General features: G+C 44.0%; 1 protein-coding gene across 3 annotated transcripts in view; it reads left to right on the plus strand.

Moving 5' to 3' along the window:
• The first annotated feature begins 304 nt into the window (after window positions 1-304).
• disp1 (dispatched homolog 1) overlaps window positions 305-24,158 on the plus strand; it is an 81,857-nt gene continuing 58,003 nt past the window's right edge. For all 3 annotated transcript variants that reach the window (XM_079290323.1, XM_079290326.1, XM_079290325.1), the window contains exons 1-2: window positions 305-428; window positions 2,798-2,865. The gene's annotated coding sequence lies outside the window, so the exon portion shown is untranslated. The remainder of the gene's footprint in view (window positions 429-2,797; window positions 2,866-24,158) is intronic.

Below are 24,158 nucleotides of genomic sequence, written 5' to 3' on the forward strand. Positions count from 1 at the left end.
GACCGATGTGCGCTGTATTTTCACATAACCATGAATGTATCCCTTTGTTCTTATTTGTACTGATTCATACAGACCCCTGAAAGAACAACAATATGAGAAGGATAGACTGACAATACAATTCGGGAAAAACTACTAGAAGAATATAAAATACACTACATAGACTTTTAGGACGTAAGAAGCTAGGGCACATAGTTTCCTCCTAGTGCCCTTCGAAGTTCCCTACATTTCCCCAGAAACCCTCCAAATGGCTTTCGTGTGCAAAGAAGAACTCAGTGCGCAGCTGCCCACCCAACATGGTTTGATGCTTGGATAGTGGATTCATCAGCATCCGGCAAAAGAATAAACTCAAGTGGGGGACCAGACAACTTTTTCTTATCGCCTGGTTCCGCTCGGCGCGTGTTCTGCTCTCGTGCCCGGTGGGTGCCCGTGTAAGTATGCGGCTTGGCTGTTAAACGAACCCACAGAGAAACCGCTGTTGTTTAGCCAGCTGTTTTTGGTCAGCGAGGTTAGCTGGCAGTGGCTAGTGGCGTCAGTCGGCTAACGCGAACTTAAGCTAGCTAGCTCGGTATGAGCGCATACAGTCTGCGGGTGAGAGCAAACGGCCGCGCTGTATTGTTAGGGGTCGTTAAAACGAAGCTTAGTGTCCAGAGTTTGAAGCCCTCTGTGAAGATGAATCGGCGCCTGAATGTTGTTTTTAGTTCACCAAGCGGAGCTTTGGTAACGGTTATTAAAGGTTGACGCTAGCTCGGTGATCGGGTCTACTGTGATTTGACATCACGTTAAAGGCCGAAGCTGTAATGATAACGTCACCTGGAGTGACACGAGAACAGGTCACAGCCTCGAGCTAACGTTCACAACTCAGAAGCAACACTTACAATTCAGTGACAACGAGAGCGCGTGGCCTGTTTTAGCTGTTGCGAATAAAAAGCACATTTAACGTTAAGGCAAAGTGCATTTAAACATTTAACGTGAAATGAGTTCGCTGAAACATGTTCTGAAACAGCATGTTGTACAAATACAGCAGGGCAACAGTATCCTCCAGTCGGACATGTCGGAGCCACGGTTGAACCAGTCCTGTGCTCTCTGTGGGTTCGCTGGTGTTGCTGCAGAGCTCCATATCGGCACTGGAAACAGAGAGTGGTCCAGCTCGCTGCTGTTGATGCTTTTTTGGCTCCTCTCATTTACTTGAACACCTGCTTGTGTTCGATGGGACGTCCGGTCAGTGTCTGATGGGCCTTTGTATTTTACACCTGTAGCTAAATGAAACTCATAATCTATAATTCCGCTTTCCTTTTGTCCTCTCCGTCTCTGAACACAGAACATAGCTGCCTTCACATCCTGCGCTCCTTTTGTCCAATACATGAAGTCTACATGAATCTTAAGTCTTATTGTCATATGTGTTCATGTGAGGGACATCAGGCTTCAACATTACTTTTCTAACTTTGTAAAACAAAATGTAACGAATAGATACACAGTTATAAATGTATTAAATTACTCATTATTAAAGTAATGAATCACACCAGCAACTTCGTGAAAAGTATATAATGTACATAGTATAAACATATTAGATTGAATTTGATATATATCGGTATCGGTTTCTAAGTTTCCATCTGGAGAACAACATTAAGGTTCTCCAAGGCTGCTGGAGGGGTCACGTTGCAGAACATTGAGTCTTTGTGTCTCGCGTTCCTTAATAAAGACGCTCGTGTGACGCCCAGACAACGGGGCTCACTCAGGATTAGTGTCATTGTTGACTAATCTGTCGATCACTTTCTCGATTAATCGGTTAGTTGTTGGGTCGATGACTTTGTTGTCCACAACTTTAAGATATTCAGTTTACTGTCATAGAGGAGGAAAGAATGTAGAGAACTCGTCACATTTACCAATCTGGAATAAGAGGATGTTGAGTCCTTTGTCTTTTTAAAGGGACTCTTAAACCAGACACATGTAATCAGCGCAAGCGACTTGATGTACTGTGTAAAGTGTGCCATTTCATAAGGGCCTATGGTGAAATGTTTTGTGTTTTCTAGATTGAGGGTGTGGAAGTTTGAGTCTGTTCCACAGCGAGGAGGCCAGAGCACGTGTCCGGCTGCTTTGTGCAGTCGACACGCTGCAATAAGAAATCTACCAAAACTGGTTTACAATTAAAAGGAATTGAATCCCACTGATGCAAGTACAGTATTTACAGTGAAGTACACTATTTCATGAAATATTAAATCAATAAAACCCCGTCTGCAAAAAACTCAACTCAGCTCCTCAGGTATAAAACCCGTCCGTCCTCTGAGAGCCATCACGTGAGAGAGAAAAAGACTTGAAATTAAACCACCCACATCCGTTCGAAACTCCTCCTCTTCCGTTTATCCCAATTCCTATTGGCTAACTTCCAGGAGTGTATTCGCCTGTCTGCCTTTCTGTCCCTGAGTTTACTAACACATTCAATGACTGTCAGTTATGGTTTAATCCCTCTATGATAAACATTCCATATAATAGATAAGACTTTGCAACTTTTGGCAAAAGCTTCATGTCTCAAATTCTCCATCTAGCTACGAATCCTAAAACACTTTATGCTTATCTTAATTATGCATTTCCAAAACCCTTATGATTATGACTAATTATGAATTCTTAAATATGAATCATTGAACACTTTTATTATAGCTACTAAACACAGTTCTATGCTCAAATTTCTTACAAGGGGGAAAAACCCCACCTCTGATAAAAGTCTGTTTCTGTTGATGTGCTCTAGTTTTAGGGAAACTTTGCTCTGCGGTTGAGTGATCGCTGCTTTTTCTCTTCTCAGAGTTTGTTGGAGGCGGCCAGGTCAGCGCAGCGCTGTCAGGAGCACAGCGCTCAGCCAATCAGCTCACAGTGAGTACTTGTTCACTCAACATCTGTCCAACCCACACCACGATCTGAAACACACACACACACACACACACACACACACACACACACACACACACGCACACACGCGCGCGATTACACGTCACTGATTCAGTGTTAGAGTAGCAAACATCAGCAAAATGATGTATGCATTTGTCAGTGTGTACTTTAAAATAGTTCAATTGTGCTGCTGAATATATATATATATATATATATATATATATATATATATATATATATATATATATATATATATATATATTTCCCATCATCCCATGCGCCCTCCTCCCTGAAGCCCCTCACTCGCTCTCTCTTTCCATGTGCGATTCAGAAAAAGGCCACTAGGGGGAAGTCTTGCACTCACTAACCCATCATCAGCCCAGTGGTCCACTGAGCAGGAGGACATCTGGGTGGGATTTCATTTTTAGGGTGTGGACTCATCATTGCCTTCATCAACACAGTCTCTCTAGAGCAGCGGTTCCCAAACTTTTTAGGCCGCGCACCCCCTTCTACATCCCGACTGGGTTCGCGCACCCCCCCCCCTTAATATAAAAAAAAAAAGAAGCAACAGAGCCTTTTAAGCCTTCATAGCCGCATAAGAATCGGACCAATGAGAGAACAGTTTGCTCGCGCGTGGCATTTGTTTACAAGATTTAGTCCGCTGTTAAATGTTGCAGTGTGAACACAAACCGAACAAAGGAGCAACTGCAACATTGTATCATATTAATCCCTGAATCGGAACAAAGCAAACGAACTGAAGGTGTGAAAACGCCCTGAAACACTGCAACAAAGTTTCAATAACTTTCAGTGACACAAGACGTCACTTTTAAAGAGCAATACGGATGCGAGCACACACGCACAGACTCAGAGGCAGATTATCACATTTAATTTACAATTAATGAGCGACTAATGTAGCCAGGATGTCTTCGGACAAAGCATCGATGCGGCGCGACACAGTGTTGTTGGACACCGGGATCATGCACAACTTTTTTGCTTCTTTCTCCCCAATCATACATTCCACCATCTCTCTGGCAGCTGGCAAGCTCACGTCTTCAGTGATTGTGTGCGGTAGCCCCTTTCTCGCTATTCTGTAACCAGATATGAAGCCCGTAGTGCGTCATTCATAGACCAACACATGAATGAGACTCCGGTTGTTTTTGGCTGTTTTGTAACTCCTCCAATTTCGATATAAACAATGTAAGGGGCTTTTGACTTGCACTGGCATGCTTGGTGTTCAGGTGGCGACGTAAATAAGAGCTTCAGACTGTTAGCCAGAACCTCACTGCACACCACGCACTGTGGCTTTGGGCAATCTGCGTTGCCAATCCAAGTGAAGCCCAGACACAGATACTTTTCATCATATTTCCTCTTTTTTTTCCCAGTCTGATGCTCTCTCTCGTTTCCTCTTTTCTCACCTTGACTCCGCGATGGGCCGATGTGCTCCCCATTTGTCTGTGCTGCACCTCTCCGTTCCCCTCGCCTCCGATTCCTCTCTCTCTCTCTGTCCCTCTCCTCTTTTAAGACTGATAGCTTCAGATGTCCCACCTGACAGTTTTTAAATTAAAATTACATTTTTTTTAAATATTTAATATTATTACACCATCAGACCGCCATTACACTTTTCCTCTCGCGCACCCCCTAGAGGCAGCTCGCGCACCCCCAGGGGTGCGCGCACCCCACTTTGGGAATCCCTGCTCTAGAGGGTAGAGGCAAAATGTCATGTGAATGCAGTTTTCTGTAGTTATTTAGATTCTTAAATGATATCAGGAAGCCCACATAATCGATATGAAACAACCAGTCTTGTGTTCTCATTTAATGAAGAACTTTTAGTGAGAAATAATTACTACGTGCTTTTTATTATCAATTTAGAGGACATGATGGTGAATCTCGCTGTATGATTTCATCACGACACGATTGCATTGAAAGAGTTTAGGTTATCCTGTTATTGCCCAGCCCGATCTCCACACTGTGACTGCAGTACAGGAGAAGTGTAGCTAGAACAGACATAATAACATCCACTGTGAGGTATGGAGAGCCACTGTGGCTGTTACACAGCACCCTGTCTCCACGTTAAACACTGAGGACTGATGAAGCGCCGCTATGTGGCGCATGAAGTCAGAACTAACGGGTGATGTTTAGTGGCAGAAAGCTCCCGTTGAACACAAGTCTTTTTCAGCCATCAGTGGGATGATTCTCCCCATGTTGTTTCCAGAACAATGCTCAGGTATTATCTGTTGCTTTTTGTTGCCATAAATAAGTTATGCCGCTTCTCGGAGCAGTTCTCTGTTCAAAGAGCAACAGAGCTGAGTCTGGGCTTCTGATTTCTACAGATAAACACCACGCATTCATTTACTTTGAACTATTTTCCCTCCCCCTCACTGTCCCTGTCTACTTGTTGTATCTATATTCCCCCCACTACACCCCTCCACCCAACCCAACACACCCCTTTCTGACATGCCTCTGAATCCCTCCATCCTGGCCTCTCGGCCCTTGTGAACAACTGGCCCCGGACAGCTGGCTTTTAACAGCTGCTTGCCATCTCGGTTTTTGGCCCATCTCCATCAGGGCAAACGTCTTCCACAGCGTGGTCCGTCTGTAAGCCGCCCTCTCTCTTTCTAAATCAGTCTCTGTGCTGTCTTCGTGCCATTTCAGCAAAAAGTAGGTTCGGCCCTCTAAAAGGAGCTGTGCTTTTGCCTTTGGATTCTTAGATTTCCTGCATCTGTCATCAGTGTTTTCTTTTGCTGTGACACCAGCATTCATCTCTGTAACAGCCTGGTCTGGTAATGTGCGGTAACCTCTTCCCCGATTGTAACCCCTGACATTCAGTGGAGGGAGATATTCCCCGAGCAACAGCAATGAAGTTCAGTGAGGTAATCCACCAACAGTCTGAACTTTTCTTTTTTTGCCAGAGCTGGAAAAAGAGGATTTTGTTGGTGGACCTTTCTGAAAAGCTTAATTAACCTGTTTAATTTACCGTAACCATCACTTTACATGGCCTCAAACTGGAGAACCCAAATCCCCCGCTGACTCCGGTCACCTCGGCGGCTGCTGCTGCTGCTGTGCAGTTGTTGGTATTGTAACTCATCCTGCCTCGCTACGAGCCGTGTCCCCTGCTTTTCTTTTCCTTTTTTCGCCTCTTCGGGGGCGGCACTGGGGTTAATCTGACCGGGAGTCAGTTGCCTGCCACCGGAGACAGGACTGCACACTTGCCGTCCATAATTCAAACTGTTGCACTGCGCTCTTTGATGTTGAGCCGAGGGATGGAGACGCCGTCGGCTCTCGTGGACCCCGTGGCCCCAGCGTGTCTAATCTCCGTCTGTCTCTTGTAGAGACCTCATCCTGCCACACAGTATGGATTTGTGTCTTCTGGTGGTGACAGGCGGCCGGCCAGATCCACAGAAGATTTCTGAGAGAGGGAGAGAGATGTTGTCCACGCTCTGAGGAGACAAAGCCTTTCCCTGTCTGGTCTGTCAGGGACATGGATTTAGATCAGTGTGTGATACATATTTAGCTTTCAGTGGGGGTGAAACCCAACCCGGGAATCAAATCTCAACGTTTTTGTCTTTTTGTGGGAGGACAGTCTCAGTAATCTGTGAGAAAGTCCTTTGGAGACAGGCTCGTGGGTGTTTAAGTCCATATTTAAACCTGCAATAACCTCTTTGGCCACACTCACAAAATCACAAAAGTGTTCATTTGTGAACATTATCTTGCTGAACCAAACTTGTTTGTATCATGGCCGTTTGTTTGCCACGGGGCTTATTCTTCTTGTAGCTTGTGAACCAGCCCCTGACATGTGACTGTAGTCTTAGAAGCTCACCTAACTTAAAAGAAAAACACTTCCCTTTACAGAAACATGCAACCTGTACATGTTAAGTTATGATACAATACATCAAGTTCAATGACCACTAAACTGAAGTTTACTTTCATGAGAAATTAGATGTCATAACTCAAAATGTTATGGTATTGCAATTCCAATTCAGCGTAGCTCGTCCTGTTTTGAATTAAATCCTCCAGTTGTTAAATGAAGGACGAACAAGCAGCGTGGAGATGCCAAAAGCAGTAAATACGAAAGCAAGTGGAAAAGAGTAGAGTGCCCTTGCATGTTGAGTTTCATCAACGTAACCATGGAGGTGGAGAGGACAAATAAAAGAATGACTAAGAGAAAAAATATGACTTCACATTGTCTGTAAACTGCAAACTGTTTTTTCTCTGACTCACCAGATGACTTTCTAAAGTTGTTTTGACGGCGGATGCTGGATATATCTACCTACTTCCTCCATTACACACTCGCACATGCATAAAGTGTCATTCAGAGGAAATCCAGCATGCATGCTCCAGCTGCCATACATCCTTTTTAATTACATTGATTTGGACGATATGCATTGTCCGTTAATGATGAAGCATCCCGTCATGCGCGGGGTTATTGTCCGTTCGGGCGGTTGTTTCCCCGCTAAGCTAGTTTAGCCTCCCTGAAGACACGTGCGGTGCCGCAGCCTCAGCTGTTTTTTGTTGTTGTTCCGGGTTCAGAGATCACAAAGCCCGTTGTCTGTTACGTGAGCGCAGTCCACCGAAAACATATTTCCCACAATTCTGCATTTTCCAAATGCACTAGTATTATTCAAATGTATTGTTCAGTTCATAAGTCTCGTACCGAATGGTTTAATACGAATACGTGTATTATTACACCCCAAGAAACAAATAATAACCAGAGCTGTGGCGTCATAATGAGCTTATTAGGAGATGGCTCAAGTGTAGTAGGACAGCACAGAAGGTATAAAATGCACGGCCCGTCACTGGTCCTATCACGTCATGCCATCCATCACATCAACTCCTATCTCAGTGTCTTTTACGGACCTCGTAATTGAAAGCAGGCAGCGTTATCGGCCCTTTTCCTTCTGGTTCCCGGGCTTTAGATTAAAGACGCTGATGGCGCCTGGCGCTCCTCAAAAAGCATATGTGGAACATTACAGGCTCTGGCCACTACACTTGTGCCTTCAGCCATTTGACCTGGAGAGGGCCCTGTGTGGGAAGAAGTGCTCTGAGAAACAACCCCCCCCCCCCCCCCCTCCTGTCTCTGTGTTTTGCAGGCGGGCAGAGAGCCTTACCATATCACTGCCTGCACCACAGCTGTCACCGTTTGTGTATTTGATATACTGACGGATGCCGAACAAGGAACAGGTGTTGCGTATTGGTGTCACTATTTTATTCTAACCCCCCCATTTGGAAAAAAGAAGTGGACTGTGGTCAGTTGTCAGAGTGTATCACTGTGATATATGTCTATCTGTCTTTTAAACTGAGCTTTGCTACAGAGCAGTACCTTCAGTTTTTCCTGAGGAAAAGGAAGAGGCACGGAAAGGGAAACTGAATTAATGTGGTTCAGGTGGACTGACCCCAAAGACGCATCAGAAACATGGGAATGCCTTTGAACACAGACGTTCTATTGGTATTGAGTTTGCAGGAATAGCAACCACAGATGGAAACTTCTATATTTGGTTTTGACGTTTCCGTCCAATTTCTTGTCAGAAATGATATTATTCAACAACCCTGTCTGGTTATTATTTTTTTTTAATGATCCTTGCACTTTTTTTCTACATCACAATGCTGCTTGTTGTTGCAGCAGTAGAATTCCAGTTATTTCAACTGCACATTAATCTAAAACCGCAGGCTTACGTTGTGGACTCCCCAACTTTTTTTTGTGGACTTATGGTTTCCTGACCTACTGCCGGTAGCTTAACCACATGCATGTTTTTTCATGGGCTACCACTCACATATCAGCCTGTATTCTCTGGTTAATAAATGATGCCTTGATTTTCTGAGTGGACACGTTGTTAATCCCTTTGCCGTGCCTCGGCCTGCAGAGCGCCGCTTGTCTTCCCTCACCGCACTGGTCTATGTTTGTGTGTGCCAGACGAGAGAGCCAGGGTGTAAGCGAGTGGGTTGCTTCACTGAGTCTTTCCTCGGTCGTTTAGCTCTTCAGACAAATCCCGGCAGACAGGGCCCCGGTTCCCCCCAACAGAGAGCAGCCTCATTAGGATTTGTTGCACAAACTGGGGAATTTGGACCGGCTGAGGGAGCAACAAGGCCTTCCCTCCGATGGACACATGTTCCTTGCTGCGGCCTGACCCTGGAGCTCTGGGCCTTGTCGAATCATATTTGGCTCATATGGCTCCCGGTCAGGGGCTCAGTTACCCCTGGATCAACCTCTCTCTTCCTCACTGAGGCCTGTATGCAGAAATGGACCTGGAGGTTTTGATAAATGGACGGCTTGTTGAGGCAACATAGGGGGCTGGTGTTGCCATCACGAGGTACGGAGTTTGGTGAATATCGCACCCTGCACTGTTACTCTTTGGGTGCTAATTAAGTGATCCAGGCTCAGAGAGCAAACGGCACACAGGGCACAGACACTTTGGCTATTTAATTGGCTGTCGCCGCTCTCTGCAGCTGGGATGCACATTGAAACTGGGAGGTTATAGCAATAACCTTTTATCATACATTATCAGTAAGAATGCAACATGTCGAGGCTCTGTCTGGCTGTGTCATTTTATTTGTGAATAAATGTGTTGCAGTTTGAACAATGAGAACTTGCTGGGCTTCTAAAATACATTTTAGTGACGATTGCAAGTGATGAATAATTGGCTTTCAGGGGGTCTGAAGTGTCCAAGGAGTCTTGGACCCCATCTGAGACCCCCCCTCCCCCTGTCTCAGTAGTTGGCCGCTGTCTGTAGTCTTTGCGTTGTGTTCTTGTGCAACTTTTTGGCCAAGACACAGGCGACACGAGGCGACGCAGCAGTCAGCCTTTGGTTCTTTGATGTTGGTGTGCTCTACATCATGATGTGACACTGTAAGACAGAGGGGAACGCTATTCAATCACTCAGACCAGCCAGCCAATCTACTTTACTGAGGGCGTTTTCCACTTCCTCCACCAACCATCTCAGCTTGATTGATGTGATGCCACTGTCACCCATGTTTGGCACTGACAGTCTGATTAAAAGGGGTGGATAGTTAATGAGTTGGCAGATTGTAGTTCTCCTGGGCAGCGCAGATGGAAGGCGTCACCTTCACCTTGGATGAGCATAAACCAAAGATTGATGCAGAGGGTTACCATATCAACAACATCATGGAAAGCATCTGTTTGTTGGTGCTCTGACGTCTGCCTCTCTGTCAGCCCATTAGTGTTGGCTGGCTGCAAAGCGCTCGCCCCCATAGGGCCCGGCGTGAGCCAATGCTGAGTAATGGTGGACACATGGAATATGTAACCCGCTCAGTCTCAGGAGCGCTCAACAACTAGCCTCTGATTTCCAGCAGACTTAAGATAGTTGATCCTTTTTCATCCAACAAAAATAATCGAGTTAAAAACGTTTACACAGATCCTGTTACTGTTTTGTTGTCTTTTTACATTTTGTTGGTGACGAAACTCATGTCCTGATGGATTTTATATGCTTTTACAACACATGGAAAACAGTGGACAAAGTGGAGTCAACAAGCAAACCAATAACCTTGAGAGCCGTGTTCTTGGCCAGTTGGCACAGTTCAGAATGTGCCAAGAGGCAAATAAAGGAGAACGAGAGGAAAGCAAAATAGGCGACGGAGAATTCACTCAGGCTTCTCTGAACTCTGAACCAAAATGAAATGAGGACATGTTTTTACTTGCTGCAGTGAGAATTAAGTCTCCTGAGGCTAATGTAGTTGGATTCATGTCCTGTCACTCTCACTATTATTACATTGATGGACGAATATGGATCCTGCCAGCTGGCTCAGCAATACGTAGAGTGTACAGCTTGCTTTTGAGCTGTACTGACAACCCACCAGCTCAGTAAGAAATGACTCAATAGGAAACGCTCTGCTTCTGCTTCCTGTGCACTCTAAGTAAAGTCACATGAGACAGGGACTGATTTCTAATCGTTTTCATGGCTGGAAGCTGTCCCCCACACATGTGGAAGCGTTGGTAGTTGTGTAGGATTACAGTGTCAGTGGGTGTGGTAGGTGGTGGCATTATTTGTGACCAAACAAATCATTGTACCACTGTACCACATATGACACCCTCTGTCCCAGGACCCTCGCAAAATGTGCTAACCAGACTACGAAGATGAAATGACATGTTTCGCTCTGGTGCTGTGATATCTGCAACCCACTGCTGGAAAAACTTGAAATTGATCGAAAAAGCACAGAAGCGATTAATGATTCAGCCCCTGACATCTGTGTCGGATGTTTCCGCCGCCACAATCCCAACGATTTCCATCACGGCCCACACTGACAGTTTGGTGTTGAATGACAACCGCTACCATACACATGTATACCAGGCAGCACCCTCCGGTTCCGTAAACGGCGTCTCTACGTCACTCCTCTGCAGTCCAAACATGGTCACTTCCATTCACTGGTTGCAAAAAACCAACCAGGGACAACCAGAACTCTAAACTCAAGGCTTCATAACATCAGTCCACAAACCAATGGGTGACAGCCACGCCCACTTATCTACAGTCTATGATGTACTGTATATTTTAAAAAGAACATTTTTTAAATCTTACCTTTTATACGAACACATGAAATTCATCAGCATGTTATCTTGTAAAGGAGGAAATGGAGCTTGGTGATGTCACAAGAAATGGCGCAGAACACACGTCCACGTGCCATTTCGTGCACCATTGACCTTCTTAAGGCTGATGGACAGGACAAGTCCCAATTCCTCTAATACTTTACACCAAATTTCACCACACCGCCTAATCCTGACTGACGGGCCCCTAGCTGCGCCAGTCTGCCTGCTTGGTAGATGCAGTTGGCAGGTCACCAATATATTAAAGTGTTACAGGTGAAGGAAAGAAGAAGTGTGTATCACTAATCTGAATAACCTGTGTTACCACACATACTGGCAAATGCTGAAGGAAAGAAATGTTTGAAAGTCAGGAATGTTCCAGATCAGACGTGCCCTGTGCCCTCTCAGTTGCTTGGGCCTGGAGGCAGTATGACATCGTGTTTTGGAACGCTGCAGATCTGATATTTGGACGTTTTCTATTCTGGTGAAAGTCTCTTTGTTCCGAAAAAGTCACGTCTTGACTGACCTTCTCTATGAAACATTTGTTGTTACTCAATCTCCTCACACAATGTCTGCATTATTAGGCTGAATCCTTTGCTCTGAGTCCATTAGTTCCATTTTAGAGACACTGTAGAGACCCATAATACCTGAGGAAGTGCCCTGCGACAGAGCTGAGAGGCAGCAGGAATGGAAAACTGGACCTTAATGATCACAGATGGAGAACTGGCTTATCCAAACCCCTACAGAGCAAAAGAAAAGTTTTCCTCCTCTGATTTCCTGCAGCGCTGCCAGAACATTGGTACATTCAGCAAGTGGTTTGCCTTAAAACGTAGCTTTACCTCATGCTTCCTACGCTGCTTCTCCAGGAACAATGGTTTTCAGAGGTGGCCCAACTAAAAGGGCTCTTAAAGATATTATTAGAAGCACAACATGGAGAGTTATTGTATTCTTTATGGCTGAATCTTCAGTGTAAACCTTGAGGTAAAACAATTCAGCATAATGTGAAACAGAGTTATTATGATACATTCAATGTAAAACTCCTGAAGATCTTCTTCTCTGTTGCTCACCTCTGTGACAGACAAAGATATTCATGATTATATAGGAGAGAGCACAGCAACATGCTGCCCCTATGCTGGTGAGTAGCAACACTGCACTATAGAAATACTCCATTATAAGTCAAAGGTAATACTGTAGTATGGAAATACTCCATTATAAGTCAAAGGTATTACTGTAGTATGGAAATACTCCATTATAAGTCAAAGGTAATACTGTAGTATGGAAATACTCCATTATAAGTCAAAGGTAATACTGTAGTATGGAAATACTCCATTATAAGTCAATGGTAATACTGTAGTATGGAAATACTCCATTATAAGTCAAAGGTAATACTGTAGTACGGAAATACTCCATTATAAGTCAAAGGTAATACTGTAGTATGGAAATACTCCATTATAAGTCAAAGGTAATACTGTAGTACGGAAATACTCCATTATAAGTCAAAGGTAATACTGTAGTATGGAAATACTCTATTATAAGTCAAAGGTAATACTGTAGTATGGAAATACTCCATTATAAGTCAAAGGTAATACTGTAGTATGGAAATACTCCATTATAAGTCAAAGGTAATACTGTAGTATGGAAATACTCCATTATAAGTCAAAGGTAATACTGTAGTATGGAAATACTCCATTATAAGTCAAAGGTAATACTGTAGTATGGAAATACTCCATTATAAGTCAAAGGTAATACTGTAGTATGGAAATACTCCATTATAAGTCAAAGGTATGTGGATTCATAGTGCCATAAAAAATGAATAAATCTATCAAAGAATGAGAAAATATATAAACAAAGAAATAAGTAAATACAAAATGTGGAAATATTTAGAGAAATAAAAACATATTGAAATATAGTGAAAAAAATAAAAGAATAGATACATATGTAAATATAAAGATAAATAACAAGATATGAAATAAGAATCACAAGTGTTTTCATTTATCTTTACAATCATCTGATCATTTATTTCTGTATTTCTACATTTATTTTTTGCACATAAAATACTCTCTGTGTGTGTGTGTGTGTGCGTATATATATATATATATATATATATATATATATATATATATGTATATATATATAGGTATATATATATATTTAAATAAATAAAACCTTTTTTATTGTATATCTTCTTATTGTTTTATGTTTCTCATATTTCCACATTTATTTTCTTATTATTTTACATCTTTTTAGGTCACTCCTATGACTCTATACAATCCTGCACTCAAAGTATTGTTCAAAGTGTTATTATTAATATATATTATATATTAATGTTGCATCAACATGTCAAGTCAGATTGTAATGTCCATTGGAATGTTTATTTTGTACTTCATAGTTTTATCTATAATGATGCATCTAATCTATCAGCAGATCTATTTTAATTGTCAATATGGAAAACCTTCATTGATAAAATATAAAAAAATATTCAAGTAAACGATGAGTATTCTACCTAATATCAGTTATGAGGTACTTGTACCTAAATATTGACATTAGTATCAGCTGCTGCATTGAGGCCAGATCTTAACTATGTATACTGAACATGCATCTGAACCTTGCTTATTAATGACCTCATGGAGAAATGTGGCTGATGTAAAATATGATTAAATAGCTTCCTATTGGCTGGAGTTCAGCTTGGGTAGGTGGACACAGGGCTGTGCTCCCAATGCCATCAGCATATGATGTCCCATCATCATTATCATCATCACCATCATCCTTCCTCTGACTCTTCTATCTGTCCATCTATCTGTCTCTGGCTCACTCTGGTTTTATTTTCTTCTTCTTCTGCTTTATTCTCCTGAAAGGCGTCCAGGAGTCTGAAACATTAATTCAATAAGAGATAAATTAGAAAAATGTGCAAATGTAAGGCATATTTTTGGCTCGTTGGTCAGAGGAGGAACATTGCGAGGGTGCATTCCGCACTCCCCTCTTCAACTTAACTGCCCTCTCCCCTCTCTCTCTCTCTCTCTCTCTCTGTCTCTCTCTCTGTCTCTCTCTCTGTGCGCGCGTGCTGTAAATCCTCCCAGGGTTCCATCTGCCGCGGAACAGTTAAGAGACTGTTCATTAGACTGACACAAACCAGAGAGGGTTCGTAGGGGTGGGGAGGTGCTCCCAGGGAGGGGCGGAGGTAGGGAGAGAGGGAGAGAGGGAGAGATCTTGGCCTTGGCCCAAGCCGCTGACCCTGGAGGGGTCCGTTGTTTGGCTCACTGCACAGAGGTGGAGGGACAGGTAGGGATGGAGGGACGGAGGAGGCCTCACACGTTCCTTTTTGTGTCACTTGATGGAGACTTTTGCGTAGCTTGAGCCCATCCGTAAACCGTGCTATAAGGCTAACTGTTGAGCTGCTGCTAAGCAGAGCGGTTTAACATCCCTCCCTCCCTCCCTGTCTCGTGGTCCCCGTCCACCTCGTTCCCTCTTGTCCACCCTCTTATCTTTTTGTCTTCTCTCGCCCTATCCTGAACCTCGTCCTTCTTCCTCTCCTCAGAAAAAGTACTGCAGCCGTTGTGTTTTGCAGATCGTCGGTGGCGGTTTAGAGATTTAAATGTGTTGTAATTTTGTTAACATTGAGTTCCGTGTCTGTTTTTTGCCTCTTGAAGAACCAGATATTTTGTCTGTCTCTGCCAGCGAGTTTCCTTTCTTCCACGTGGATTAAAATGGACAAAAGCCATGTGCGTGCCAGTTTGACAAACGTTATATGGACACATATAACGTTGCATGCAAACAATCCCATATGGCACACACACACACACACACACACACACACACACACACACACACACTTAAGGCTCTGGCCAGGCTGTCTGCCTGGCCTCTGTGTTGGGGTACATTTACTCATGGTCCTCGCTCTATATGGTCTCTGTGGTTCACTGCTACACTGTGTTGGGTAGAGGCACGATGTTGTACTCGTTTGGTTTTTTTCATTTCTTTTTTATTGCAGTTTCCATTCCTGCACTTTTTTTTCCTTCCATATCTTATTTCATTTTCATCACTGATTATTAATCAACCAGTTCTATTCTCAACTAAAAGATCTTCAATTCAGTTTTGTAGAAAACAAACACATTGTGGAGGGAAACCAGTGAATTTTTGCCATTTTTGCCGAAAAGAAATAGTAACAAATGATGAATAGATGATCAACGCTTCGGATTCATTTTCAGTCGCTCAGCTTATCAATTTATCAACTACTGGAATCTGCTTTATTTGAAACTGTTGTCTCGCCACAGTCTAATGACATAATATATCATTCTATCATTATTCTCAGTTGCCTATGTCTGCTGCAGTTCAAAGCATGGTACTAACTATCAACACAGATTTTATTTCATTTTTTTTTTTTTTTCGGCCTCATTAACCAGAGATCACTTATTCAATACAAACTGCGGGCGATTACTGGAAACAGAATATCTTTTTATTTTCCTGTGTGCTTAAGTTCACGCAAGGAACGAACGGACATGAAATGTTTGGATCATTAACAAGCTTTCATTAAATGGCTGTGGATCGGATTGAATGATTTGCTGGATCAATTTTGGGATTTTGAAATTAGAAAAAACGGCTTTTTTCATTTAGAAATGATTATAAATATGACTGTCTTTGTGTGTCTCTTCACTTAAGACCAGTTAGTTGCTTCACCGTCGTCTTAAGAAAGCGGGCCCATTAGTGTGTGTGGCTAGAAGCACCAGAGCCCATACACGTGCAGCAGAATGCACAGGACTCTTGGCAGGTCTTACCTCACCCTGCAGGACTCCTCTCTCGATCGTCCCCGGCTGCCAGCGCAGACGTGCGTCCTCTCAGGAGTGAGGATGTCCTCAGCTGTCAAGGCCGACTCCAGAGTGTTTCACTCCGTGTGTGTGTGTGTGTGTGTGTGTGTGTGAGAATGCACGTCTGTTCCTCTCCTTATACTCTGTGTATACGAACACATACTTTTTGTTGGGGTCGAGGTTTGATGATGCCATACTGTCCCCAGTCTTTCTGAAGACTCCACATTAACACTTGAAGAACCAACAGAGACTGAGACGTATGATACAGGACGTGTGAAATGTTCTTTATGAATCGTTCTACTTGTGCTGATATTGAAAGTGACAACGAGCGTGTAAAAACTACACTCACCACATGTAGATCATTCAATGGATCATTCAATGGATTATGAACATTTATGTGCATCAATGGCGGTCCTCGTCAACAGGAGAGTTCTATATGTAGAAGTACACGTTCTTTAGTAATGTTGACAGTGCAGGTTTTAGTTATATAGCCCCAATACTATATATTTGTCGTATCCCAAATCAATGCTTGATATTTGAGGCTGATACAGATTTCAAAATTTGGGAACTGACTGGATGTAGAAATACTGCTCTCTTTACGTGTCAGAGTGCACGTGGGTCTGGTCTGCATCAGCTGTCAACAGTCCTCTGGCAGGTCGGACCAGAGCCGTGCCATCCCTGCTGTTACCGTGAGCACGCGGCTTTCTAGACAGCCGGGCCTGCTGCTTCACATGGTGGACCTGATCTCCGGGGTCCTCCACATGCTCATTGATCCACTGACCAGCGTTTCAGGTTAATGTTAATGGCATTTCTTTTTTTCCCCCGGCGTGTCGCGCATTGGTGCATTTCTTTCAGTGACGGCGCTTTGAGTCCGATTCCCAGCATCCCTCCTTCCCCGAGAAGCTTTGAAAACATGATAAATGCATCGGCGAATATTTAGCTTTTGGAGCAAAAGCAGACGCCGCACAACTATGCGGTTTTCACATTCACTGTATGAAAACATCGGCGTAGCTCCTACATGCACATCTGTGTGTCTTGTTTTGGTGTGAAGTCTTCCCAGAATGCTACAGCATAATGGACTTACTATTAGTCCAAGTCAACCTAATAGCTTAATAGCGGGGGGAGTTATTTCTCCCGATTCTCGTGGATTCTTCAACAAATGGTGTATAATTGTGAACCTGCTGTCAGGCTCACTACGCTGCCATCATCGCCCTTCCTCCCAACATTCTCTCTTATTAGAGAAACACAACTAGCTTTGTTTTGGGGATAATCACTTGGGCCTACAACACATTTCCAAAGCTTTTTGGGTCGCAACACATGCCCCTCTGGGGGTTTGATGTAAGTGGCACTTAGGCTCACTACTGTAGCTAATCAGAAGGATTTATAGAGTGCATCACCAAGGGGCTGGAGCAGCGAGGAATGTTTGCTGGCACCCCGCTGCAGGTGTTACAGAACCCCCCCCCCCCTTTTTCTTTCGCCCTGTCTTTCTTTCTGTCGTCCACTGATGGAAGGCAGCTGGAAGACCTCGCTTGTTCTCCGCTCGTTGGGTTAAACTCCTCCTCCTCCTCCTCCTTACTCCCCAGTCCGGAAAGTCCTCCACGTAAAGCTTTGATAATTACATTGATCTTGAGGGGGTGAGGGGCTTTTTACGACCTGCTGACACATTCAATCACATTTCAGCATGGCCCCTTGTTAAGGGCTACTGTGTTTTCTGCATATTCCACGTTCATGTTCAACTGTTGGCACTTTGTCTGGCAGTCTGGAGTTCTCACATGGTCCTGACAGAGAGGGGTTAGGGATGGAGCATGGATGGGTCGTTGCTCAATGGAGAGACAGTCAGAATCTCCAAAGACTACAAGATCCAGATGTTGTAACCCCCCACCCCCCAAACATACACCCAACCCCATCATGTCTACTGTACGTACTGCTCGCAGCGTCGTGCGCGGCGCCTCTCCGTTTAGTTTTCCAGGCTAAACACAGGAAGTCATTATTAGGCTCTGCTTTATCCGAGGAAACGTATCGGTTCCCTCGCACCCCTCCCTCCTCTCCCACCCTCTTTTTGACTCTCCACCCGGTCACGTCTTCGGTCTGGGTTGAGTGAACGCAACAGCGGGCCAGAGCTAATGAGCTCGCTGTGATCTTAAAGAGCAATGCCATCTATCGGCATTCAGCCCAGCCTGGTCCACAGGCCAAACACTGAACCTGGAAATGGGTTCGTAGGAGAAGAAAAACGTTCTTGTTGTCGTCGCTTGTGTTACGTTTCCAAAAGCAGATACGGCATCCAAAAATATGAGTGTTATGGATGAGGATTTTTTTACAGTGTAGGTTGTGGCACACTGGGATATTCAGCCAAAGAGAAGCGGCTCCAAGCTGGGCTGACTGTGGGGAGGATACAGCTGGTGAGGACCAGAGAGCAAATGCCGACTTGTCCTCCGATGCTAACAGAAAGCTAACAGCGCGCAGAGTCTGCATATTTTTCAGTTTGGGTGTAAGAAAATTTCGTTCTTGACTTTACGCAAATTCATTTAGTTTATCTGTCGGATGTTGTGAAATTGTATTCTGGCACAGCACTGCAGCAGGGCAGATCAGCTGTGGCGGTCAATAAAGCTCACACTGGGGCATTTATTTCTTCACCGGACTACATTCACCATCAACACGGATTGGACATCCACATAGAAGATGAAGAATTTTATTTGGAGAATTTGAATCAGATTATTCTCAGGTTTTGGCCTCAAGAAGAGTCTCAAGGCAGTCCAGGTAGTGCGACTCAGGAGTGTCAATCCAGAGAGAAATGGTTAAATGAAAGTGAGGGACGAGACCGGAGGATGGTCTCACCTTCCCCGCTCCTCTTTCTCCTCCTAACCCCCCCCCCCCCCGTTCTCTAAGTGACCTTTGGCATGAGAGGTCAGCCTTGTGCTCCAGCAGCATGACCTTTGGTAATGAGGAGGGCAGGTTAGCGGGCGACCTGGAAGCGCTTTGTCCGCCTCTCCTGGGAACACAAACAGTGACGGCACCAAGGCACACAGGACCAGCTGCACGGCCGCCGCCTCGTGTGGCCCGGCCCGCTCCGACGCCCATTCGCCCTTTCACCGGAGAAACAGAAAACATCAACGGAAGATGAATCTCTGTGACTGATTCTCCTCAGGTGTCGCCTTCCCATCTTATCAGATTCTACGGGGTCTTTGAGAAAATGCTGCTGTCTGAAAATGTATTCAGAATAGGAGCTTTAGAGTTAACTTTGCAAATAGTTTTCATGTTAATAAGTTATTTATTGATGATATCAGATTAACTTATCAGACACATTAACTTGACATGAACACAAGTAAACTCTGTGTCGGGAAAGTGGAATGACTCATTCAGTTGTGCGATCGGACAAGTGATAAATAAATGTTGTCCGTTTTAGGGGCCAATATTCGGGAAGAATATGGAATCGGGAGATTATTATTATATTGTAATTCATTCCCATCATGCTGCTCTGAGTAATCACTGTCACCGGCTCGTCGCTCTCTAGCAGTCCTGCTTATAACGGAGCTAACAGCTAATGGAGGGACGTTGCATTGAGTTACATTATGGCGCCTTCAAGCTCCAAACAGTAAAAATTAGTTTTGGGTGAAGGTCAAATGCAACGTTATCACGATGTGTTCAAATGTAATCTTGTAAAATGTAGTTTTTAGCAAAAAAGATGTCCTGCTTGGCTAAACTACGGAGCTAGCGGCTAACGTTAACGGAGGGTACATTGAGTTATAGAATGATGCGTTCAAGCTCTATTCGGTAAAGATAAGAATTGAGTGAAGGTAAATTATAATGTTGCCATGTGTTCAAATGTAATCCTGTAAATTAATGTTCTCACAGCAATACTGTATAAAATACATTTAGACAGAGAATGATGTCTTGTTAACCTCCTAACATTCGCTCAAAACAGCTTATGATGCATAATTTAAATGCTTTTAAATCGAAGCAATTATTTAAATGAAAATAAAATGTTTTTTCCTTATCAGTTTAATTGTCTGTTTTAATGTAAATAACCCCAACGACCTCATCCTGTGATCTTTTAATTAGTTTAGTCCACATTACCATAGCCCGTCTATCCTTGCTGTTGCCATTTACTCTCTCTCTCTCTCTCTCTCTGTCTCTGTCTCTGTCTCTGTCTGTCTCTCTCTCTGTCTCTCTCTCTCTCCATACTCCACTGCTTTTATCACTGGAGATCTACCGTGTTGATATCCTATGTCATTTGATACATGCTTTTTTTTTTTTTTTTCTTTGGCATTTAAAATCCGAATGGTCCCGTATGAGCTCCTGTGTGACTTTCAGAAGCAATTTACACATCTGGCATGAAAATGAACAGCTGAAAAAAGACACAAGTGGAGAGAGGAGCGGGTAGATGCTTTTTGGCTGCCATCCACCAAGTACAAAGATTGCTAATCTTGTTGCACAGCCCACTCCATTTCTCTTCCTTTTTTTGTTCATTGACTTTGAAGCACAATGAGAAAAAAGGGCATCCTTCAATGCTATTTAAACTGCTCTCAGCATTTCACTAGTATGACACATCATTGACCCAGCAGTGGAAAATATCAGGGAGGGCCAGAGAGAGTGAGGGAGAACGGGCACCCAATGGCGAAGCGGCGTTGATCTCCTGTTGAAGCAAAGTTTTATCTCGAGGCTGCTTCAGTTTGACTCGATCACATCGTGGAGCGAGAGAGAGTGCAATCTCTGGCTTTTCACGCTTTTCATTTTTTTAAACTTGGAAGCGGCGCAGTTCCGAGGCCACTTTGATCCCTTACAAATCGGGAGAGACTTCCATTTGTGCAGAAAGAGGCGGTAAGCCCTTCGGAATCCCGTAAGCAGGCAGTCGTTCCTGCGAAGTACAACACAACATGATCTTTGGAAATGATAAAAAGAGCGGGGATCAGGGCGCGCTCAAAGGTTGTTGGGAGGGGATGAATTCATCGTCTCGATAGCCAGCGATTGGCTGGCCGCTCATCATTCAGTCAAAACAAACAAGCGAGGAGTGACGGCCTTTCATCCGTGAGTCCTACGAGGTCGTTGGAAAACATAGTTCCGTGACTGATTGAAAGTGTATGGATGCCTCGTGCCATTACACGTTTGCCGCTTGTTATGAATAAGGGTTAGAATACGTGAGTGTGTGACTGACATGGAAACAGCAGCGTGTTACATGTCTACAGGACGCTGGGCGACCCCGGAGCCAGAGGTGCGGGACTAAAGCCGACTTCACCGCTGTCTCTTCTGTCTGGAGACGGCTCTCCCTCTGAGGAAATGAGTCTACGATACACAGGCATTGCTCAAATTCCTCCCCTTGTGTCATCGCCGCTAAAGCAAATAGCGGCTTAGGGGGGAAAGGATTCCGCCACTGAATCAACAGATTGTTTGCGTCCTCCCCGGCTCAAAAGGGAACATTTTCAGAATTGTGGAGAGGCAGGAATTTTGGGGGGAGTAGTATCTTTCAGCCCATTATTGGGAAACAAACGAGTTTCAAAGCTTAGTGTCTTTGCCTTTTTACACTTAACGTTTTGAAGGGGGGGTTCGGTATTGGGAGGAAGAACTCTGGACTCCAATCCCCGGCTTTTGATTGACTCCTTTGGAAATGAGAGCAGACTGTGACTCGAGCCATTGGATTAATTGGTGTGCACATGCTCGGCCATGGGCTCACCACTGGCCTGGGGTAGATGGGAATTTTCGGCGAAATGGTTGCATGCGAATTAATGAGGGTCTTTCTGGGACTAAACCAGCATGGAGGCCTGGGCCTTTCCACTCCAACACACCGATGCCTCGTGTTCATAGTAAGCAACACTGGAGGACAAAGGAAAGAATCCACATTGACGATTCTCTATTATTCTGAAGATATTTCTTGTCTTATTTGGCTTCGTCCTGTTGATCCCTCTTTTATAACCTCCTCCTCATCTTCAACAGTTCCTTCTTTTCACCGTCCTCCACTACAGGCAGCACTTTCACTCGACCATCGTCCTGGTGTTTTCATTTCTTGTAGGAAACCATTCCTTCCTTTAAAGATAGGGGCGTTCGTTTAGCTATTGATTAGTCAGAAATCATCAGTCAAAATCTATTCTAGGACTTTTTGAGGACTTTGTTATCCAAGTCCGTCACTTCTTTCAGGGTCATGACCCCGACTTTCCAAAGACATCCTCGGGTTCAGGCTCCGATGATCTGCTGGAGATCCCTTTTAACTAAAAAAGGGATCATTTCAAGAGTAAAATATGACTGTACAGCGTCTTCTAAAAACATAACCCTTCCGAAGGGTTCCGAAGACATTCGGAACCCTTCCGAAGGGTTCCGAAGACATTCGGAACCCTTCCGAAGGGTTCCGAAGACGTTCCGAAGACATTCGGAACCCTTCTCTACATAGAGGAAATTACAGTACTGTGTAAAATATACTACAGACGCGAGTTGCATCAGATGTCGTAATACCCCCCTGCCAATTTAACCCATATGTTTCAGTCATGACCTGCTCTTGCAACTTGCTGATCTGTGATCTTTAAAACACTGTCGGAGACCATATACCATAGTGAACTCGGTCCCTGCAACCCGAGGTCGTTACTCTAAATTGGCTGAAAGTCCCTCCTCTCCTCATCTGTCCACATTTGAACTCCCTCTGTTGCTACCACTCTCTTCATCTTCTCCCTATCGACGCACACCGTGGTAATTGGTGATGTGGACCATATATCGGCTTTGAATGGCCTTCTGTTCTGCAGAGCCGTTTGACATACTCAAGGAAATATCATAACCTTATTAGGCTACTGGTACTTTCCTGGACTGGCGTCACAGGCGGGGGGGGGGGGGGGGGGGATGAAGTACCCTGGTTCTTTCACCTCTTTCATCCTCTTCACCACCTCCAGCCTTTTTTATAAAATACTGTCAGTGATGTCCCGTCACCCTTAAGTGACCCCCTCAGACCTTATTGAGGGACTGAGGGGAGCCTTCAGTGGTGTGACCTTTCAGGTGGAGGGTCAGTGTGTTTTGAAGGCTTTCGTTCGTAGCCTTAGAGCACATGTGTGAAACTCAAGGCCACGTCATTTTATGTGGCCCGCGAACACACCAGCAAAAAAAACAAAAACTTTTTTTTTTTTGGAAAAATAATTAAGTTAGACTTGAAAATAAAAGTATCCCCATGGTCGTAATTTTGAGATAGAAAGTTGTCTGTGTACCGACATTAAAACTATCACAACAGGTGGACAGGAGAGGCAACAGCCCGAAAAGAGATTTTCCAACGATTGAGTTGAAAAAGATTGACAAATAATCCCAATATGTCTACGAAGAGAAACATTGATGCAGAGGGAAGAAAATGTAATGTAAGGAATATAATTCAAGTCGGCATTTTGACACCAAACACGGAGCAAAATTTAGCCTCCAAGAAAAACATCAAATTGTCCAAGAATTCAAAAGGCAGACTGCAATCACAGCAGAAAATATTTACACAGCTACAGCCCAGTGCATGCTGAAGGTGTGTGAGCAGAGCTCCGACCAGATACAGACTTTTACAAATGTCAGTTTGTGAAGAAACACCATCGCAGACCGAGTTGATGAACTAGCAGCAATCTAACAACACAGCAGCTAAGAGACGAGCAGGTACTTGTGTTTCTAATGAGCTGTTGATGAAAGCACAGACAACACGGATACAGAGCATCTATCCATGTTCATCAGACCTGACTCTCAGTGAGCAGCTCTTGGATGAAGCTGCCATGCACAGGACGACGACAGGGAGGAACATTAGTGATGCAGAGAGGTGACACAAACAGCTTTGAACAAAGTTAATGTCATAACTTGTGTTTGATATTTGTCTTTGTTATTTTCTTTAATAGTTTGATCTTTGATAGAGTCATGTGGGTTTATTAACCCTCAATTAAAATGATTTATGTTACAATAACAGAAATGTGTTTAAATATCATTTTTCATTTATATAACTGCATGTACAA

Source organism: Melanostigma gelatinosum, assembly GCF_949748355.1.
Source record: "Melanostigma gelatinosum genome assembly, chromosome: 19".
Lineage (NCBI taxonomy): Eukaryota > Metazoa > Chordata > Actinopteri > Perciformes > Zoarcidae > Melanostigma > Melanostigma gelatinosum.